Below are 8045 nucleotides of genomic sequence, written 5' to 3'. Positions count from 1 at the left end.
ACAAAAAATACAAAAATTAGCCGGGTGCTGTGGTGTGCGCCTGTAGTCCAGCTACTCAGGCAGTTGAGGCAGGAGGATCACTAGAGCCCAGGAGTTTGAAGCTGCAGTGAGCTATTATGATGCCACCACACTCTAGTCTGGGCAACAGAGCAAGACTTTGTCTCAAAAAAAAAAAAAAAACAACAACAAAGACACCATAAAATGATAAAATGCACCACAGTCCTGAAGCTGGTGAAAGGAAGTTTCTTTGTCATGTTGTTCCTTAATGTCTTCTGCAGATTTCAAATGGGGGTGGAGAAATTCTGCTGCTCCTCCTGATGTTTTTTTCTTTTGTTTTTATTCTTTAGAGACATGGTCTAGGGTCTCGCTTTGTCACCCAGGCAGGAACAGAGTGGTTTGATCATAGCTCAATGTAACCTGGAACTCCTGGCTCAAGTGAACTTCCCATCTCAGCCTCCTACAGGCATGCACCATATCCGGCTGATTATTTTTATCTTTTGTAGAGACAGGATCTTGCTGTGTTGCCCAGGCTGGTCTCAAACTCCTGGCCTTAAGCGATCCTCCCACCTGAGCCTCTCAAAGTTTTGGGATTACATGAGTGAGCCACCACACCCAGCCATCATGATGTTTTCCTTAACAGGATCTATTTTTCTCTTCTGAATCCATAGAGCATCCTGTTGGATTTTCAAACAAACTTCTTCATTTGTTGGATATTGGAGTGCACATGCCAAACTTCATGTTCTGTATTGATGGGCGCAAGATCCTGCAACTTTTTGCAGAAAAGTATTGTCTTTTCAGTATTTGTTTGGTGCTTTCTTACCTTCTCTAGATATGTTAGGATTACAATTAATGATTCCCTGACTACACGGTTTAAGGAGATAATATTTGACTTTTTCTGCATCTTTGAAAATGAGTTCTATCATTTCAATTTGCAAAAGATGGTCTTCGTCCCTGGATGTAGACACTAGTAATTCCTCCAACTGTCAGCTCTTCTCAGCACATTCCCAGCCCAGCTGTTATGTTGCATCACCCTGCTGTGCTGGGACCAGGCTTTCTGCCTCCAGCCCCAACTCTGGTTCTCACTTCCAGAAGCTACAGCCCATAACTCAGAGCTTCTAACTATATTCTAAGTGAATTCAAGTCTAATTCTGTAAAAGAATCATTTCTCCAAAGAAGCAACATAATTCTGCTAAAGCCTATCTTGATCATTTTTTACAAGTTCTTATTATTTTAATTTCACATTTCATAAATTAATAAGTAGAGCATTTTCCACATGTTTATTGGTCATTTGGGTATCTTCTTTGGTGAATTCCTGGCCCATTTTTCTACTGGAAATGTGTTTCTCTTCCTATTGATTTGTACATTAAGGATATTAACCCTTTTTCACCCAATCTGTGATTTATTTTTTAATAAAAAAGTGGAGAACAATCGGAACTGGCTATACCAAAAGTACTTCAGATTTAACTCTTGCAACTGAGCTCAACATTCTCCCATTACAAACTGGTGTCTTTTTGATATGTTCATAAATCTGTCCATGATATCACTCTTCTTTTAATCTCTAAGGTTAGAATTTTCCAAGTTATTTTTAACTTGTCTTTCTACAACATCCCTGGGTTTTAGTCCATTCAAGCTGCTATAACAAAGTACCACCTGGGTGGCTTATCATCAACAAAAATGTTAGTTCTCACAGTCCCGGGTAGTGGAAGTCATAGGTCATGATGTCAGCATGTTTGGGTTCTGGTGAGAGTCCACTTCTGGGTTGCAGACTCCTGGCTTCTTGTAGCCTCACCTGGCGGGAAGAAAGTGAGAGAGCTTTCTGGGGTTTCCTTTATAAGGGCACGAATCCCATCGATGAGGGCTCCACTCTCCTGACCTAAGCACCTCCCAAGGGCCCCACCTGCTAATATTATCACCTTGGAGGTTAGGGTTTCAATATATGAATTTTGGGAGAACACAAGCCTTCAGTCCACTGCAGTCCCTTACATCAGCAGTCCCCAACCTTTTGGGCACAGGGACCAGTTTCATGGAAGACAATTTTTCTATGGTCGGTAGAGGGATGAGGGGAGGCGGAGCTCAGGCGGTGACGGGAGCAACGGAGAGCGGCTGTAAATACAGATGAAGTTTTGCTGGTTGGCTAGTCCACCTCTCACCTCCTGCTGTGAAGCCCCCCCCTCCACCCCCGTTCCTAAGTTTCACAAAAGATAATTTTTTCACGAGAGAGGGAGGGGGAGGAAGGTGGGGGAGCTCTGCAGCGAGGTCCCTAACAGGCTGCAGACCGTTACTGGCCCATGGCCGGGGGATTGGGGACCGCAGCCTTATATCACCAACCTATCATCAGATTCTACCATTTCTTTCTTTAGAATAAATGCCTCTGTTATTCTCCCCATGTATATTTCATTTTTTTCTCCACTGTCTTAAATCATCCTCTCTTCTCGTTCTTCAATTATATATGTGAATATATTTTTATATATAAAATACATATGTTTTATATATTATATATATATGGGGGGTGGCAGAATCTGGCTCTGTCACCCAGGTTAAAGTGCAGTGGCATCATGATGGCTCACAGCAACCTCAAAGCCCTAGGCTCAAGCAATCCTCCTGCCTTAGACTCCTACATAGCTGGGACTGTAGGCATGCACCACCACACCCGGCTAATCTCAAACAATCATAGTGGTACCATCTAACAAGTCTCCTTGCATCCAGTATTCCCCAATGGGAAAAAATTAACTTTTACCTCAAAGGATACTTGTGTAATTTCAAGACTGACCTCGGATACGGGAAAATGAGCTATCAGAATTCCAGAGTAAATGTAGGTTTTACGGTTTTAAACATGTGAAAAAAAGGCTGATAATAGTATCATTTAAAAAAATGTAGGCATACAGGCCACAAGCAGAATCTCTAGGAGTAGAATTAAACAATCAAAGCATTTTTAAGAAAGTCGACTAGAGCAGATTACATAATCACAACCATTCATTTTACAGGTGAGAATACAGGAACCCAAGAGATTCAGTAAGTTGTTTAAGGATACATCTAATTATTATATGTTTATATGCTTATAAATTATGTATATTATAACATATATACAAGCATTTTAGAGTGTGATATAAATAAGAAATAAAAAATTTAAAATCATGTTATTTTATTAATGGTATAAAATATTTTTTGCTCTCATTATCAATATTTTTGTTGAAGGCTAAGTAAATGTGTATAATCCTTTTTTAAAATTTTGAATGATCATTTTTTGATATAATCCAAAAGTTGAGTTGTAAGTTCAGCTTATTTTGATAATTGATTATAAAAAAGATACTTCACCAAAATATGTAGATCTAATATTTGTTTTTCAATTCCATACACTTGCTCAAAAGGTTGTATTGAAAAACAGTAAATTTCTACTTTTCCTGATGTCAATCAACTGTTCTCAATAAGTAAGTAGAAGGCACTGTAGTTTCAAATCTTAAAAAAAGTTAGAATCCCCTTGAAGTGCTTCACTTACAAGTGGAAGACTTTAAAATATGTTAGAAAAAAATCTGTTTCTAAATTTCCTAAGTGTGTAGAGATATAAGAACTTGTATAGGTGATATATCTGTATCTATTTCAAAAATAAAATCATATGATGGTTTTCAAACTCTCATTGTCAAAATACTTTTGTGTCCTTTTGAAAAAAATAGTTTTGTATTTATTGTTAAAATGTCACGTGAACTGACAGGTTAAATGTGAGTGTGTTTAAGTATCCACTAGGTGGAGTAATAATAATAATTTGATGATACTTATTAAAGGTCAAGAAAGTTGGAACTTTTTTTAACTTTTTATTGAAGATTAATGTATACAAAGCATGTATAGTTAACTGCAAATGGTTAATAGATCTAAATGTTAGAGCTAAAAATATATAAAACTTTTATAAGAAAATATAGAAGAAAATCTTTGTGACCGTGCTTAAGGCAAAGATTTCTTAGATAGGACACGATAAAAATGAATCATAAAAGGTAAAATTGATAAATTGTACTTAATAAAAATGGAAAACTTCTGGTCTTTCAGAAAAGAACTACTGTGAACAGGAAAAGAAAAACCACCAACTGAGAGAAAATATTTCCAAACCACGTATCTGATGAAGGACCTGTATTTGGGCTATATAAAGAACACTTACAAGTCAATTAGAAGACACATAATCTAATAAAAAGAAACAAAATATTGTGAACACACATCACCAAAGAAGAAATAGAATGGCAAATAAGCACATGAAAAGATACTCATCATTAATTTGTAGGGAAAAAAATTAAAACCACAGTGAGATATCTTTACACAGTTATTAGAATGTCTAAATTTAAATGGGTTGACAATGAATGCAGACAGACATAAACAAAGTGGAACTCTCATAAATTTCTGGAGGGAATGCAAAACTGTACTGCCATTTTACAAAACATAATTCAACAGTTTCTTATAAAATTAAATATATATTTACCATACAACCCAGCAATCCCATTCTTAGACATTTAATCAAGAGAAATGAAATCACCACAAAGATCTGTAGGTGAAATGTTTATTCTTAATAATGAAAATCTGGGAAAAAAAACATAAATGTCCATCAACTGGTAAATGGATAAACAGATTGTGGATGAACATGGATAAACATACTTATAGTGGAATACTACTCAGCAATAAAAAGGAATGACTAACCAATACATGCAATAACGTGAATGAATCTTTTTGTTTTTGTTTTTGTTTTGAGACAGAGTCTCACTCTGTTGCCCGGGCTAGAGTGCTGTGGCATTAGCCTAGCTCACAGCAACTTCAAACTCCTTCTGCCTCAGCCTCCCAAGTGGCTGGGACTACAGGCATACACCACCATGCCCAACTCATTTTTTCTATATATTTTTAGTTGTCCAGCTAATTTCTTGCTATTTTTAGTAGAGATGGGGTCTTGCTGTTGCTCAGGCTGGTGTCGAACTCCTGAGCCCAAACGATCCACCGGCCTCGGCCTCCCAGATTGCTGGGATTACAGTCGTGAGCCACTGTGCCCGGCCAACATAGATGAATCTTAACAGTATTACAAATGATGCTACCACAAATAACCTACATTACATATGTCATTTTGCAATTGTGCAAATATATATGATAAGTTATCAAATTATTAGAAGGGAGATTAGTGGGCCAAAGCACATATGTTTGTAATTTCGATAGAGACTTCAAAATTGCCTTCCTTAGAGGCTGTACAAATTTACATTCCCACCAGCAACGTAGAAGGAACCTATTTCCTCAAAACCTCATCAAAAGCATGCGTAGAATTCTTGGATTTTTGCTAATCCAAATGGCATCTTGGCATATTTAATTAGTATTTCTCTTTACAGAGAAGCTCTAATATACTACCTGGTACTCAAATCATCTTACACATCCCCTGAAATGTGGTGTTTCGAATGCCCTCAACCTCACCTTTTGCCTGGTGAACCCCTACTTTTCCTTCAAAACTCTTACCACCTTTGTGAAGCTTTCCTTGGTTCTGTTAAATTGATATAACATTGCTTTCCTCTGAACTACTGTTGTAATTTCTGTCTACCACCCTACATTTCATGGTGAATTACAACTGTTGGTCTGCTCCAATTCACTGTGAGCTCCTGGGCATATTGGAGGGTTTGTCTAAGTTCCATAAGACAAGGGCTGCAATTCATTCAACTCTTACTCCAGAGCTAGTAGGGTGTCTGGCACAAAATAAGACTACAATAAATGGCTACTGAACTGAAAGGAATGGTCTGTGCAGAAACAAACGTGTTTCTGTAACTACATATGCACGAATGAATGCACATTTATAAAAGAAATTTTCTGATGAATAAATCCGTCTAACAGTATAATTCTGTATGTAATGGTGATTTGTCTCAAACTTTTTTCCCTGAGAACTCACATTTTAAAAACTAAAATTTATGTCATTTGGCAAGCTGTCCAGTATGGTCCATAAACAGCCAGTGGAATGAGAGAGCCAAGAATCTTCATTTTACATTGGGTTCAACTTGTTTGTAATGGACGTAAAAGACAAGATCATCTGAAATGCTGGTGTAGAATGAATTTACTACCTTCTCTGACACTCGGAGGCAGGAGAAATCCTTCTGGTGGCACCATGAAACAAGATCTGCTATATGAGGTGATGTGCAGCAGATATTTCAAAGTGAATTCAGGTGCCTTGGAATGTGCCACCCAGAGAACAAGTGTCTGTACCTCTAGTTTGGGCAGCTCTTGTTTGGCCAAGAAAACGTCTCATGATCTACTCATCAAAGAGTAGACAGTCAGGCATAATGCCTGGAAATAAACTTTATATACCAACACCTCACAAACTCAGTCAGGAAGATGAATATCTTATCCTCATCCATAGTCAGCACAGAGGCTGATAATATTGTAGATAATAGCTTAGCAAAGACAAGAAGCCTTTCTTTAAGACTCATGGCCACTCCTAAAGAATCAATATGAGGGAAGGCAGAAGAGGACTACTATATGCTATTTAGCAAATATTTCTTAAATAATTATGTAGTGGACATCATGTTAGGCAATGGGGACAAAAAGTTGAATAAAATATAGTCTCTACCCTAAAAGAGCTTAGGGTCTATTTCTGAATATGAACAATAGTAATATCACATATTTCTACAATACTTTTCAGTTTACAAAGCACTGCGCATATTGCAAATTCACTGATCTGCCCCTTTCCACACTACCAAGATGTAGAGGCCATCAGCAAATACAAAGTGCTATATGGAAGTTCAAAGGAAAGAGATTCCTTGTACTGGGTGGTAGGAGTGGGGTGGGAAGTGAAGACTTCAAGGAGAAGGAAGCTTTCAAATGAGCTTTGAAAGGTGAACATATCTCAATAGACAATGATTTGTGGCAGTCATTGTAGGAAATAACTTGTGCATAGATATAAAGTCAAGAGAATGTTAGGGAAGAATTTAGCAGAAGTATGAGAAACATAACTTGGCTGCAATAGAGGAGTAGAAGAAAATAAGGTTGGAAATACAGATTCAGGAATGTATGCTTAATTTATCCAGATTTGGGGCAGTTGAATGAAATAAATTGTATTTTATTCTGAGGTAGGAAGATCAACTTAACTACAACTGAGCACCATCAGGACAGAAACTCTCAGCAAGGCTGGGCCATAGGCATTTTCACCATCCTTCAAAAGAGTTCTTTATTTATTTCAAGCTCTTCTGCCTAGGTTAGCATCAAAATCACTTGATCTTTTATGACAGTCTCCAAAAATTCTGTCAAGAGTACCCGCTTCCTAATCAAGTCACTAATCTCCAAGTCATATAGATATCTTCTCTTTCCCCATTCTCTCCTATATAGCAGTTGTCTCTGGAATAGTGACAACTTGACTATTCTAGTAAAAGAAGTAAATATTTGCTTGTGTGTGGATTTTGATGTTTTGTAAGGATCAGGAATAGTTTTAATAGTGCAAACCTAGTTTTGTAGTAAAATATGTTTATTAATAACTGAGATTATATTCATCAAGATTCTTTTATATAAAATACGTGTGTCATTTTTCTACAACTCAGTATCATGCACACTCTTTTGCACTTTACCAATTATTGGACATGTAGGTTGTCCCAAATGTTTGAAGTGACAAAGAATGAAGAGTGGTTAAAATTAGATGAAAATAAGTTACTATTAAAAAGTACAATTCTGCATTCATCGGGTGTCAGGCAAGTGGGAGGGGTGAGGAGGGGATGGGTATATTCCCACCTAATGGGTGCGGTGTGCACCGTCTGGGGAATGGGCATGCTTGAAGCTCTGACTCAGGTGGGGCAAAGGCAATATATGTAACCTAAACATTTGTATGCCCGTAATATGCAGAAATTAAAAAAATAAAAAAAATTTAATTAAAAAAAAGCATACTAGAAAAAACAATTCTGCCATTGGGGGGAAAACAAAAATGGACAACAATGCTCAAAGATGCATACAGCATTACAAAACCATTCTCATCACCCAAATGACATGTTGACCAGCCTGCTTTCCTCCAAAATATCTTTGTTCAAATTGTTTTCAACCTTACAGTAATGGTACAC

Source organism: Lemur catta, chromosome 9 (assembly GCF_020740605.2).
Source record: "Lemur catta isolate mLemCat1 chromosome 9, mLemCat1.pri, whole genome shotgun sequence".
Classification (NCBI taxonomy): domain Eukaryota; kingdom Metazoa; phylum Chordata; class Mammalia; order Primates; family Lemuridae; genus Lemur; species Lemur catta.
The sequence above is the reverse complement of the archived record's forward strand: the minus strand, read 5'-3'. Positions refer to the sequence as shown.